Below are 15,808 nucleotides of genomic sequence, written 5' to 3' on the forward strand. Positions count from 1 at the left end.
CCTTAAGTCAATATATATCATCTAAATTATGATAACCTTATAATAAATCATGATGGTCTACCAGTATAAGTCCTGAATTTAATTCATCGCCAAGCTTGAGTTGGCTTGGTTATTTTTGGTGTTTAAGTTTGAGCTGGCTTGGCTATTCTTGGTCCTGTGCCTTTCCATAAATCACCTTATCATTTTACACACACACACACACACACACACACACACACATACACACAATCCCTGATGGGATTTTAATTGGGACTTCATGAATATATTGACCAATTTTGGAAGAAATGACAACTGTTTAATATTGAGTTGCCAATTCATAAACATGATCCCTCCTTCCACTTACTTAGGTTCCTTTTCATTTCTTTCAACAATATTCTGTAGATTTCAATATGAAGATCTTGCAGATCTTTTGATAGATTGTGTTTCAGTTTGCTAAAGCTGCCAGAATGGAATATACCAGAAATGAGTTGGCTTTTACAATGGGGATTTATTAGCTTACAAATTTATAGTTCTAAGGCCATGAAAGTGTCCAAATTAAAGCATCAACAGGATGGTATAGCCATCTCCGAAGAATGGCTGTTGGCATCTGGGACACCTCTGTCACATGGGAAGGCACGTGGCCTGTGTCTGGTGGTCCTTTATTCCTGGGTTTCATTGCTTGCAGTTTCTGGCTTCAGTGGCTTTCTCTTTCAGCTTTTGTGGGTCCTCTCTTAGCTTCTCCAGGGCTTTTCTCTCAGCTTTCTGGGCTTTTTCATTTTTATTCTTTCATAAAGAACTACCTTAAGGATTAAGATTCACCTTGAATGGGGTGGGTCACACCTCAATTGAAATAACCTAGCCAAAAGATCCCCCCTACATCAGTTCTGTACCTACAGAAATGAATTAAAAGAACACCCGTCTTCTGGTGTACACAACAGCTTCAAACCACCACAGATGGAGTCCTGGGAATTTGATGCTTTTGATGCTACTGTAAAAGGTATCATTTTTTTTTTTTCATTTTATTTTCTATTTCTTTGTTGTATGTTGAACTTTGTTGTATCTTTTTACTTACTCCAATAGTTGTTTGTAAATGACTCTGGATTTTCTATATACACAATCATGTAATATTCAAATAATGAGAGATTACTGTTTTTTTTTAAATAATTGTCTTCCTTTATTACACTGATTAGTACTTATAGTGAATGCAGAATATTGATCAAGATAGCAGGCACCATTGTCTCATTTCCAATTTCCAAGTGAAAGCTTTAAATAATTTGAAATTAAATATTTACTATAGGTTTTCTATAGACAGTAGTTATCAGATTTAGGAAGTTTCTTTCTATTTCAAACTTATGGGGGTTTTTTTTGTTGTTCTTTATTCTGCTTGGCATTCATGAAGCTTTTTGAAACCATGGGTTGATATCTTTCATCAGTTTTAGAAACTCTCATCCTGTATCTTTTCAAACATTGCTTTTATTCCATTGTCTTTATCCCCACTTCTGGTACCCAATGTATATATAAATTATACTTGCATTAATTTTCTATTGCTTCGGTAACAAACTGCCACAAATGTAGTGATGTAAAACAACTTAATTTTATTATAATTCTGGAAGTCCAAATCCAAAATGGTTTTCATTGGTTAAAATTATGGTGTCAGCATTGCATTCCTTCTGGAGGATGTAAGAAAGGATCATTTGCCTTGTCTGTTCCAGCTTCCAGAAGCTTCCTGCCTGCCTTGGCTATGATTCTCTTCCATCTTACAAACCAGCAATTACATCACTCCACTTTCATTCTCACATCTCCATCTCTGACTCTTACTTTCCTGACTTCCTCTTTTACTTACAAGTACTCCTGTGATTATATTGGGTCCATACTGTTAATCCAGGATAACCTCCCCATCTAAGATCCTTAACTTAATCATAACTTCAACTTCCTTTTTTTCCATGTAAGACAGCATACTCACAGGCTTTGGGGATAAGGCTGTGGACATCTTGCAGAGGGCGGGGGCATTATTTTGCCTAACACAACAACTTTTACCTGTTTTTCACATATTTCTTTTGCTCTATTTTTCTTTTCTTTTCTTTTTAATTTCTGAGTTTCAGTGTGGATATTCTCTACTAGCCTGCTTTCCTGTTTCCTTATCTTATATTCTGCTTAATTCTCAATGTCAGATATTATATTTTTCACATATACAATTTACATTTTATTTTTTAATAAATTCAAATTCTCTGTTGATATTCTTTATGTTAGTCTCTTTTCTTCATATTTTCTTTATTTTTGTTGAACATATAAATTATGCTTCTTTTAAAGTCCTGGCTAGCTAATTCCAAAATTTGGGTCAATTATGAGTCTGTTGCTGTTGTTCATGTTTTCTCTTGGTTTCAGTTCATCAGCCTCGTTTCTGTCCATCATGCGAAGAGGATTCTATTGCTGCACGTGCACTCCAGGTCACCTTGTTCCCAAAATTCCACAGCAACCAGTAGAGCTCCCTTGCTCTGCACGTGCCAGGGCTTGATTATAGCTGAGAGATCACAGGCAGTCATCATCAAAGCCATAACGATTTCCTTCTGTGTCTGTTCCAGCATCATGTACCGCACCCTCTCCTGTTCAGACTCAGACATCTTAGACTGATCCATGATCTTTTGGAACACTGTCCTCTTCTTGAAATACAGGGTGAGGTCTGTGGCAATGATAACAGTGTCCATCACGTGGATCACATGCTCGTGCTGCCTGCGATTGAGGTTCTGAAAGATATTCAGGCCCTCATCTGTCAGCAGTGTTTTGCCAAATTCCAAGTGGGGTCTTTCCATGGAGCTGGCCAGTGTGCTCTGGGATTTCATCTGGTAGAGTTTTTTGGTGCCTTTGTGATCAATGTAGTGGCAGAAGGCAGCAGTGATTCTAGCCAAGGCCTCCAGATCCATGAAGTGTCACTTCAGTTTTCTAGTCACCAGCAAGAATGTGGTCTTTCCCACGTTGAAGCTATGCCGCCAATTGTGGTAGGTGATCCTGCAGTAGCACTTACTCAATGAGTACATGAACTGCACCAGGGATTCTTGTGGAATGTGAAATTTATCAACCACTTTCAGCTTGTAATACATCTGAATCCTACACTTCACCAGCTCCAGTTTTATGAGGGACAAGTCGCTGAAGTGAAATTTATTAATTTCATATTTCTCTGCATCTCAGACAGCTCCTCTTACTCACACTCCCATGGCTTTTTAAATCTCTGGTTTTCAGAAGTTGCTGGATTTCTCATTGTCACACTTCATGTGATATTTTACCAAGTCCAGGAAAATATCCTTCCTGTTTTCAAGTTTGTTCATTGCTTCATAGGTGTCAGGATTTAGGACATACAGTCCAGGAACTGAGACAAAGACTCCATGAGGATCTATTTCATCAAAGGGTTTGCCATCTTGATGATTGTAAAACATGGCCACCCCAACAATTTCTTCCTTCTTGTTCACAAACGGCATAGAAAAGACATTTTTAATCATCCTCTACTCTTTTTTAAGCCTAGCCTACGAGGAGGATTTCTTTGACCACCATGATTTCCCCTTCAGAATGATTAAGTTCCCCTTTTATCCTAGCATTTACCACAATTACATTCAAAATACCTGAATATGTTTCCATTTCCCTTTTATACACTGTAAGTCCCTAGAAGCCAAGGGCTAAAATTTTTTAATTGTTTACCATCATTGCTCTCTTCTTCCTTTCACAATAAATTCCTTGAAAGAGAAGTTGGCACTTGCCCTGTACTTTCTCATTGCTCATTCACTTCTTAGCCCAATGCAATCTATCTCTGCTGTCTCATTATACCAAAAGTCCTGTCATTCACAACACTAGTTATTATGTTGCATCAAAAATAGCCCTTATTATCAAATCCCAGAGGCAATTCTAGGCCATCTTACTTAAGATCTCTGGAACCAATAACTACTAATTATTCTGGAAATTTACTCTTTCTTCTGTTTCTGTGACACATATCTCATCTGATTAACCTCCTATGCCTCTGGCCATTCCTTTCCAATTTTCTCTGCAAACTGTAATTTCTCTACTGAACTCTTAAATGCCTATATTCATTTACATTCCTCATTCCATTCTGCATAATTTACCTTAAGACAGCATCTGCTGGGGCCATCTGCCCCTAAAAAAGAATTATCAAGTTATACCAGTCTACCACATGGCCAGTTGAGCCACTGACTTCACTGATGCCATCTTTCTTTATCTCTTTTCTACACAACAGGTGTGCTTATTTATCTTTCAGAAGAAAACCTGTGGTGAGTGAGGAAAATTTCCTTCCTAGTAAAGTGCTATCAGGAAAACCATTTGTCTGGGAAAAGGAAACAACTCCATCTGCATGTTAAAGATGTCTGCCACAACCACATAGGAAAATACAAGGGTCTCTCCATCTGTGTGGTTTCAAATTCCACAGAGGATTATTTCTTTTTTCTTTTTTATCATTACCTATGCCTGGATCACACAATATCAAACTGTTTCTATTTCAAAAAATGAGGCACATGTATATCCCCCTGCCATCAAAGAAAATCCATTGTTGTTCATACTCAAATACCAATTATAGCATATGGTAGAATTCCAAACTGGCAAAAAAGTGTTTTAGTCCTGCCAATAATCCCTGTGCTACTTTCAATTTATAGAGTAATACCCTTTCAAAAGTTCATAGTGTTCCTCAAGGAAGTAAAAAATAATGTCATGTTCTTATTCATGAGATGAAAACCAGGGATATTTTTAGTTGGAGATATGAAAAGTGCCAACTGGAGAATAAGGATAAATCCCGAATTTCCCATCAGGGCACAATTCAGTAGATTGGCTGAAATCTGACAGCAATCATTTGCATTACCCTTTAAATGCCAAAAATTTTTACTTCTTAATAAATATTCTTGGAAAGCAAAAAGATTTTTAATGCCTGTTCCTGTTTACTAAAGCTGCCAGAATGCAAAATACCGGAAATGGCTTGACTTTTATAAAGGGGATTTATTAGGTTACAAATTTACAGTTCTAAGGCCCAAAAGGTGTCCAAACTAAGGCTTCAACAATAGGATACCTTCACTGAGGAAAGGCCAATGGTGTCTGGATCACCTCTGTTAGCTGGGAAGGTACGTGGCTGTCATCAGTTGGTTCTTTGCTCCAGGGTTGCATTGCTTTCAGCTTCTGATTCCAGTGGCCTTCTCTTCAAGCATTTGTGGGTTCTCACTTGTCTTCTCTGGGCAAACTCTGGCCTTCATCTCTTAGCTTAGCATCTCCAAACATCTGGTTTCAACAGCAGTTTCCAAAATGTCTCTGGGCATTTTCTCTCTACACATCTCTCAGCTCTCTTAAGGACTCCAGTAAACTAATCAAGACCCATCATGAATGGGTAGGGTCACATATCCATGGAAATAATCTAATCAAAAGGTCCCACCCCCAATTGTGTCGGTCAGGTCTTCATGGAAACAACCTAATCAAAAGATGCCACCCACAATCTGTATGCCCCACAAGACTGGATTAAAAGAACATGGCCTTCCCTGGGATACATAACAGTTTCAAACTGGCAAAATGCCATAATCATTTAAAAGAATTAATTCCTATACCTCCTCTAAGGCTGAAATAATATAAATGTTCTATTCTCTATAAATATCCTGATCCATTTAGAATGCCAGTTTATAGCTATTTTATCCTCTTTTTTTTTAAGAGAAAATATTTTAAGACATGGAATAGAGAGTGTCTATATTTAATATGAAATCTTCAGAACACATGGGAACATGGAATGTGAGCTCTCAAGAAGGAGTTACAGGTAAGGCAGCCTTCTCAATCAGAGCATATAAATAGTCAGAGGGGGAATGGCAGGGACAGCATGGTGATGTAGTGGTCAGTTGTGAGGGATCTTGAGAGCAATGATAGTAGGAGGGAGTCAGAATTATTTTTTCCCAGTAAATTCTCATTGCGACCACATACTTTCAAAGTCTAGGTGGCCAGTCTGCTCAAAAGCTCTTGTCACAAATTCTACAAACAGTCCTCACACTTAATGCAGGCTACATTTAGGGGAACAGAACCATAAATTTCAATAAGATAAGTTGGTTTGATTTTCCTTTTTTAAAAAAAAGCAATGGCAATAACCTATGCTTGAAAATCAAAGGCCCAATGCCCAACTTTTATACAAATGTCCACATCACCAAATTTTATCAACTTGGAATTCTAAACCTCTAGAAAACAAACCTATTATATATATACACTGTATTTCACATGTAAATTGAGTAAGCCAACTGGATAGCAGACTACATAAGGCTGTTTCTGATATTAAATAGAATCATAATGTACTATTATCAATATTCAACTGAATCCCTCATAATTTCTGCCTCATTTCTACTGAAATGTAGCAGGATGTAAACTACACCTTCATCAGGGTCATAGAATTTAATATAATACATTTGGATAGAGTTTTACAAACATATTTTAGGAGACTTTGTGGAAAATATAGCACTATTTCATGTGTTTTTAAGAAATTAATTCAGGAATAACATACTTGTGTCTTTTTGAAATTATTAACATTTTTGAATAAAGCATTTTAAAACAATTGTTTTTTCTTTCATAAGAAGAAAGTATTTCTGTTTTTTTAAATTGTATGTCAACATATTTGTAGGCTCTTTTTGATAGTCTCTTATGGAAGGAATCATGCAATATTAAATGCAAATTTTAATGCTCTGTTCCTGCACCACAAATTAGATTTATAATGTTTCCAGAGTGATAGGTTGCTTATTGGTTATGAAGTCCTGATTTCAAAATACTGAGTCCATAAAACAAAATCCATTTTTCAGCATAGATCTTCTATGGCCCAGGTGTGTGAGCAAGAAAAAACTCTAATAACATAAAAGATTCATTTAATTGATATAAGTTTGGATTGTTTTTGCATTGATGCTGTACATTAGTTTAATTGATGCATAAAAGGATCTAGGATGGATATGCAAGGTTATATATAAAATGAAGGCAGTATGGGGAAAATTGGAGAGTTTGATAAACTGGAGAGCTCTTTGAGGTCTAAGAACCCATAGACTGCAAATAAAACAATTAAAAATTAATAGATAGAAGGAGAGGATATTAGAATTTAAGATTTAATGTTTGAAAGAAAATGGAAGTCACCAAGTGTGGGACCTAGAAGTGAATTGTTGAATTTCAATGCAGATGAATGTTGGGGATGATGTCAATAAACTTGGCAAAAATAGGTGCTTGGTAAAAACTTGTTAACTGGTGAATGAAATTCAAGTGCTTTTTTTTACTATTTGTGATCTTCATAAAAACTGAAGTCACCCATGATAATGATGAGTTGAGATGTAGAAAAAGCTTTGACTCAGAGGATGAAGGCCTGAATGAATAAGGAGGGAAAAGAAATAAGTAGGAGATTGATAGATGGCAGCAGTCCTAAATAGATGAGGGCATAAACAGATGGGAGAGAATGTTTAAGCAGCCTTGGAGGCCCAGATTGTCAACATTCAGTAAATACATTTTATAGTAGATAATGTGGATTGGCTCACTAATCACCCATTCCATACCCTCTTTTAAAGGGTTGCAGATTGTGGAAATATAAAATATTTTACAGAGTACATTGCAGCTAGTGTTTCATATGTTATGCCAGTCAAACATACTTCAGTGAGATATTGATTTGAAACACGGAGCAAGAGGCAGGGCAGACATCTATTTTGACCGGTCTGGATCATGGCAGAATAGACTGAGACCTGGAGCAGGCAATCACAGGGTCAGATTTATGATATTTCAGGTTTCTGGTTGACCTGTAATGTGATTTTGGAAATGTATATTAGCTCAGATACCAGTTCTGCTGTTTATAACAAAGGCCAAAATGGAGTTGTTTAAAAATACATAGATATTTATAGATATTTCTATGTACCAGTCCAAGCATAAGCTTTCCAAAATACAGGTAGTTTAGTTTGATGGCATTAGTCGACTTCTATGGTATATTTTCTATAAAGCATGATTGTCATTGAGGTATGTTATTAATAATTTTCTTTGTATCTACACTTTTCCATTCTTTAATTTACATAATTATTTCTTTTATAAAAGAGGAAGATTAATTATCAGTTACATTTCTGAGTCATCTAAAAATCCCTGTTCTTTATGGAACATGATAATTATCTGAAATAGTATGTTCTATAACCTTTTCTGATGTTAGTATTTTTCATAATAAAATTTTACATTCTTACTATAAAAAAGATTATTTTTACCATTGTTAGATACAAACTCATTGTGCTAGATACAGACTCATCCTCTCTCACTGTATTTCCTATTATTAGATTGATATATTTTAAAACAGAAATATGTATACATCTTTCTCCAATTCTACTTTTGCCTCAACGACTTCATCTTTAGGATTTATGATCATTAATAAAGAATACTAAATAGGTAAAAATAAATCTTAACTCTAAAGATTTTCTTTGAAAAGTATTTGACCACTCTACTAAGCTTCTTCCATAATATAGATACACACATACACACACATGCAGACATGAAAATCTCGCTAAAAATCCTCTTTTCCATCTCTATTTATCCTTCTTCCCACCAATTTTTCTATAATAATATTGACTCCCTTTTAAATGCTCTCACATTTCCTCAATCTTCATTCTTAATTTCCAGACTCCTAGAATTGTGTGTTTCACATTTAAATTTATATAGACTAAAATTGGTGATAGTTAATTTAATTGCCCATTTTTCTTCCATTAATAATAGAAGAAAGATCCATTCATCATCCCTAACTGGCAAAAACTAAAACTAAGGCAAAAGGTATCACTTTGTCAAATTCTGCTTTCTTGTGCTAAAATCCTCCCTAGCAAATTGAAAGATTGCATGGAGTTTCTAATGTGCCGTCCTTTTAGGAAGTACCCTGCCATGAGAAAAGTCTTCCCAACATTTCCCCAAGTGAAAAACATGGTAGGGACTGTTTGTTTGTTTGTAATTCTATAAATAATATATGTATAAATACATGATACAACTTTTAAAGCAATAAAAGATTAAAAAGTTAATTTCCTTTACATCTTTCCACCAGCTACCTGGTTTTCCATCCCAGAGGCAACCATCTGTCCAGATTCTGTTGTATGCTTGCAGTGGAATTTTACACATGCATAAACAGATTTTTATATTTAAGAGAATTCTTATTTGGCTAGATTTGTGTTTTCTTCTGCATTGTAATACATGGGGGCAGAGGTTCTTGTCAGAATCTTAGTTTCAAGAAGCACCTTCTTCAATATAACCATTTTTGACAGTAAGATACTTTTCAATCATACATCACCAATATTGTGAATGTCATCACTAAAAAGGAGAGTTTCATGACTTCCTCTATGCCTATCTGTTCACTCTGTGGGAGAGATTGTTACGGGACATGAAGTCCTACACATTGTACTTGGCCACCAATTTTCCAATCTGCAGACATCTTCACAGGTTGTCCTCTATGCCTTGAGCAGAGTATTCAACCTGAGATTTCCTTTTCACCATCAGATGTTGAGAATTTCCTCAGCTGCATTTTCTCTTTCTAGGAGTACTATTATTTATACAATAGAATTCGTATACGGATCCTCCAATTTTTTTATACTTTCTTTACTATATTCCATTTCTGTGTCTTTTTCTTTTAATGTCTGGGTGATTTCTTCAAATTTACATTACAAAATGTTTATAGGTTTTTTCCTACAATCATGTTTCTAATTTTCACTATATTCACTGAATGTTCCTTTTCAGTTCATCTTGTTTGTTGTGTTTCTTATTTTTAATGAATGCAATAGCCTCTATTATATTAGGATATCATCTTAGGATATCAATGATAGTTTTTATTTAAATATTTCTATATAATATTTGTTTTCTCCAAGATGCTTTTTATCTGTTTATTTTTGTTTCCATCTTCCTTGTTACTACTTTCCTCATTACCACTTTCCTCAGATATTTGGTAATTGGTTTGCCTGCTCATAATGAAGTGTTCAGAGGAGGGCTTAAAAGGTGATTGAAAGCTCTGAGCACCCAAGTGGGAATTGGCAAATTTGGACTTCATGGAGGGAGATCTAGCCAGTTGTTATGGAAACTTGAAAGTCAATCTCAGTATCCTTAGTTCCTTCCTTTATGGGAAGGAAAGTTTAACAGAGAACTATCTTCCAGTTTTCCTGGTAGGGGGTCGAGGTCTGGTTGCCCATGTATTAGGAGCCAAGCCAAGTAAAGAGACTAAAATCCCAGCATTTATGTGCAAGTGTTTGATTAATTCTTCTGTTTATAACTGTACATTTACTCTCAGCAGTCCCTGCCAGGCACAGTTTTATCTTGTCTAGCAAACAAATCTCCAGAGCACTGCCAGGATAAATGAAGGGCAGTCAATAAATAACATCAATTGAAGAGGATATCTAGTGATCTTCTTAACATCATTAAGTTTTCTTCACTTTAACAGCAATCTACTTCACTCCTAGTGCCATAGGTGTTGCTAGTTCCTGAGTTTTATTGAAAATTTTGTGTAATTCTGGTTCTTTCTGAGCTTTTTCTATTTCTAGCTAGGCATCTTCTAAGTGGGTAATCCTTGCTCATCTACTTTCTAAATTCCAAAATGCTGTTGTGATTGTTTTCTCTCCTATCTTCTGGTATCTATGTCTTCTCAAAATAATACTTTAATTATAGTTTTAGTGAAGTTTGAAAGGATCAACAATAGATGCATGTATTTAATCTTTCATCTTAAAGTGGAAAACTTTCAGAATAAATTTTATTGTATAAAAGAATTAAAATGAAGATAGTAATTGCTAACCCAGAAATATACGGTCTCCCTTATTTCATCCCAAATAATACAAAATGTGGACTAAGATCTACAAAACTGGTTGATCACTGGCTGATTTTTTTTCAGAGGAAGGACAGAGGTATGGAGTATTAGAGGATAAGATAAATGTCTAGTTATAATAAGCTGTAATAAGCACTACACTACTTTTCCAGTACATTTACCATGATTTGAAAGGTGAGAAAGATGTTGAGACGAAGAAGAAGTTATGAAAGTTATAAAACAATCAAAGTCACCATTTTATTAGAACTAGACAACAATTATCAATGGCTACAAACATCAAAGAGAGACAACTTGATATAATGCAACTCCCGATGTAAGGGCAAATACAACTTCATAGTAGTTTTGGCAAAATACCAAAAATAAATCTAATCTAAGACTCCAGATATAACTATCAATTTACAGGAAATACAGGATCAGAACATGTTAAATGACACATCCAGGTAAAATCAGAAAAAATGTTTACTGTGGGAAACACAGTAGCAACATAGCAGCACATTTCAATAGAACTATTCTTCATCTGAATTACATCATACAATAGCCACAGGACACATGTGGCTACTGAGCACTTGAAAAGTGCCTATTGTAACATTTTAAATTTTATTTAATTTTATCTTTAATATTAAGTAATTTAAATAGCCTAACCTGGCTAGGGGCTACCATATTTATCCATATAGCTCTTTAAAACATTTCTTCAACAAGTAAATAGCAAAGAAAAAAAGAGAGGGGGGTGCCCTATAGAAAAGACTCCAAAGGTAGATCAACCAATTAGAATGTATAAATGTTATTTGGATCCAAATTAAAAGAAGTTATACAAAATTATGTTATGAAACAATTGGGAAAATTTAAGCACTTGTAATTGATGATATTAAGGAATTATTGTCATTTTATGTATAATAAGGCTATTATAGTTATGTTTCAAAATAGTCACTATCTGAAATATTTATGTAAAATATTTGCATATGAAATTATCTGATGTTTGATAATCCAAGATTATGGGAGGAATGGGTAGAGGTACAGATGAAACAAGATTGACAATGTGGGAGTACATTATACTATTCTCTTTATTCTTGTACATGTTTGAAAATTTCCATATAGCTAATTTTTTTAAATGCCCAGGTCCGAACTCCAGATATTCTGACTCTTATGTAAAGCTAGGGCTGAGATCCTTGGGGAAGAGAGCCAACTTTTTAGGAAGAGCTGTAAGTAAGACCAGAAATATTTCAGACTTTGTATAAAGTGAGGGATATCTCTTCCTTATCTTTAAGGGAATTTTACTGCACAATTATTTCAAATTTAGCTGACATATTATTATAAGTGTAACTTTGAGTAATCAATTGTTCTCAATTTCAGAATGTTGTAGGTGCACAAAAGTAGATATATAAACTTTGCAGAAGCAATCAATACAAATAGATGCAGTCTTTCATGGCATTCTTACTGTGCCTCATATGAGGCTAATGAGGATTTAACTCAAGAGAGATGAAAACATCTGCATGTTTCCATTGAAATGGTCTTCAGAAATGAAGTCTCAGATCTGAGCAGGAATATAAATACAGACATTTGCCCATCATTAAGATCATTTGGGGAATCGATGAAGCTTTTTGGTATGCTTTCATAATTAGGATCAGTTATAGTAGAGAGGACTCATAAAGGAAAAGAAAACTAAAAGACTACAGCAAGTGTAGCCCTTTCTCTCATCATTGACAGAGATATTTATTTCCTCTGATCAGAGATAATTTTTTCTACATAGAAGTTCATCAAGTAGCCATTCAAAAAAATCCTTAAACATATTCCCTAGTGCCATAAAGATATGCATTTATATCATTGCAGGCTTTACAACTATCACAGATCCAACTTTCTCTAAATTGTCTAAAGATAGAACAGTATCTCTAAATTGTCACTGGGATGAACTTGAAACCATTTTAAATGTTCAAAATTTGCAAGCATTAAATTCATGATTATAGGGTTATCCATTCCTATTGCTTATCTTCAACATTTAACATTCCTACTAGGGTGAAAGGAAGGGGGAAATTAGCATGCACTGTGCCTGCAGATTTATACGTTTTTTCTACTTTACTGTCAACTTTATTATTTTGATCTCCATTTTAAACTTAAACAAAATTGGTTTAGAGAAAGAATAATTTATTTGTTCAAAGTCACATAGTTAGACGGGGAGTAGACTTCAAAGCTAGTTTGATTCCAATCCTAATATGATTCCCATTAAACAATACTACTTTGTTTTTGTCTAGCTTTTACATGTATCTAAGAAAGGATTTTTTTTTTTTAAATGAAAAGATGTGAAAAAAGGATATTTTGCCAGTTCACAGTCTGTTGGGGATGATGGTTTAAATTATTGCCTAAAACAGAATGTCAGTTTTACCTGCAGATTTCATTTGTGCATACTATCTGTCTTATACACAAGATTCAGGATGTGTGGATGTGTTTATTTCCTAGCACTGCCATAACAAATCACCACAAAGTTGGTAACTTAACCAGAAATTTATCCTCTCACAGTTCTGGAGACCAGTGGTCCAGAATCAAGGTGTAGCAAGAAAGCAATCCCTCCAAAGTCTCCAGGAGGACAACCCTTCATGTCTTTTCCACTGTCTGTGGCTTCTGGTAATCCTTGGAGTTCCTTTGCTTGCAAATATATCACTCCAGTATCTGCTTCCATCTTTGCATTGCCTTGCTCTCTGTGTCTTCTCTTTTGTCTGTCTAATCTCTGTCTGCCTCACTCTTATAAGGACATCTCTCATTGGATTTGGCCAGGATGATTTCATTTTGAGATCCTTAAGTTAATTATAGCCACAAAGTCCCTTTTTCAAATAAAGTCTCATTCATAGGTACCAGGGGTTAGGACCTGGACATGTCTTTTGGTGGAGCTACATTCAATCCACTATACTTGACTGTATGTATATATTTTTTCCTTGCAGAAAGTCTGTAGCTAAATAAATCAGATTATAATTTTGTAAAAGTGGAAAGGGTAGGGCAAAATTTATCTCATTAATGATGCCAGAATTCAGATTATATATGATATTACTGAATTTAAAAGTCATACTTTTGAACATGATGAAAATATTGCATTCAGTAAAATAAGTTTAATAGGAGTAAAGTAATCTTTCCAAAATATATTGGGGAGTGGCAGCCAAACCGAATGCAGACACAAAATCAATTGGAAATAGCAGATCCTTAAGGGAGTAAGTGAGTTTATGTTTACATCTACTACAACATTATCAGAATTTTTTTTCTTCAGGTATTACTTTCAACCCAGTTTTTAGAGACAGATAATTTTAAAAGAAAGTAAATGTCAGTCAAAAAGAATCTTATTTTTATAGAAAGGGCTAAAGATGAATTTAAATATATCCTGAAAATAGATTAAATATCTGAATAATCAAAGAAGACTGTCCATGCTTCCATCTTGAGTCATAGATTCAACATTGATTTGTTTCATTATTTATCCTGATTGAGTGTTAATATACAAACTAGGATCTATTTTCAAGTCACGCTTGTCTTCAGTATCCTATATATCCAATTTGCCGCACTGATCTTAATATAGTTGAAAACTTCTGGACAACTTCTCTAAAACAGGGCTGCTTTTCTGCAGAGAGGATTCATCCCTAATATAGAACTTCAGAGGATTATATTTAGGGTGAATGTATTAGAGCCATAGGTGCTCCCAGGATAAGTTACCAACTCATGAAAACCCACAAACAACCATTTCATTCACTTTTTTTCATAGGAATAATATAATTTAGTAGCAGAACTCATCATCTTATGTAATTTTTTAAAGAAAAGAGTAATAGCTAGGTAAATGAGGTATATGAGGTATATGGGACTCTTAGGGCTGTAAACTATGGTGAACACTTTATTAGCTACTATCATGAAACTTCTCTGTGGGGAAACCTATCTTTGTTCAGAGCAAAGGCTATTCTTAATGAAGCCTAATCCTTCAAGTTCTGATGTACATGGACTGGTGCCTTGGTTAGAGAGAGTACAGAAGAATCGTTCACCCCCACAAGCAAGGAACATCTTGTCTCTGCTTGGAGACTTAAGACAAAGATTTTCATAGACAATTCAAGTAAATAGCTATCAAATTTCTTTCACTATCACCTGAATTTTTTAAAAAAATGTACCTAAGGAAATGTAGGTACATGTAGTTGGGATACCCCTCAGAGTGCCTTTGTTACAAAGGTTTTTAATATACGATTCAGATGTGCTAATGATTCTTATTGGTAAGACTATGGTTTGAAACAAGGAAGGGATTTCCCAAATGCTATTCCCAAATAACTTATTATGCTACAGTATATTTTTATTCTAATGCACATTGTTTGTTTTAACTTTTTGTAAATTTTCATACTATTTTGGAAAAACATAGTAAAATTTTAATTCATCTTCCATTACACAATGCATACCCATGTCTCTTCAAGGTTCCAAAGGGTTGAGATCTCAAATAAAGCTATCCCTAGCATCAATATAAAATGTAATTTTCTGAAGGCTTACTTCATTGTGGAAGGATTTTACTATAGGCATCTCTGTAGAAGAATTCATTAGTTGATAATATTGTCAAGGGTTTATAGATCTGGAATAAAGTATTAGATGGATTGTGGTCACCTTTGATTATATTTGGCGTTTTAGGAATAATTCCATACATAAATGTAACAGGAAAATAAGCCCACTTGCAATGCTTTGTCCAGGATAAATTTCACCCTTTACTAAAAAAGAACAGTTAATTTTTAAGAAGGATAGAAGAAGCACATGCATACTACATTTAGACATGAAACTGTCTAATTTCATACTGTGCTGTAAAATGTATCTCAAGTCAAACCACTGGGTACTAGAAGATAGCCTTTCTTGTTGAAGTAAGTCAGTAATTTATCTGACTCTGACAATTTAAAATTAGTAACAGATGATATACTCCAGTCACAAAAAAAGAAACACTGTAACTCTAACTTACATGTGAAATACTTATGATGACCTTATGTTCTAGTTTGCTAATGCTGCCAGATTGCAAAACATCATTGAAGGATG

The 15,808-nt window shown here is 34.7% G+C and overlaps 1 pseudogene; it reads right to left on the bottom strand.

Annotated features, from left to right (window-relative positions):
- Nucleotides 1-2,295: 2,295 nt before the first annotated feature.
- On the bottom strand, nt 2,296-3,473 carry LOC119535366 (annotated as a pseudogene).
- Between the last annotated feature and the right edge of the window lie 12,335 nt (nt 3,474-15,808).

This window comes from Choloepus didactylus, chromosome 5, assembly GCF_015220235.1.
Source record: "Choloepus didactylus isolate mChoDid1 chromosome 5, mChoDid1.pri, whole genome shotgun sequence".
Lineage (NCBI taxonomy): Eukaryota > Metazoa > Chordata > Mammalia > Pilosa > Megalonychidae > Choloepus > Choloepus didactylus.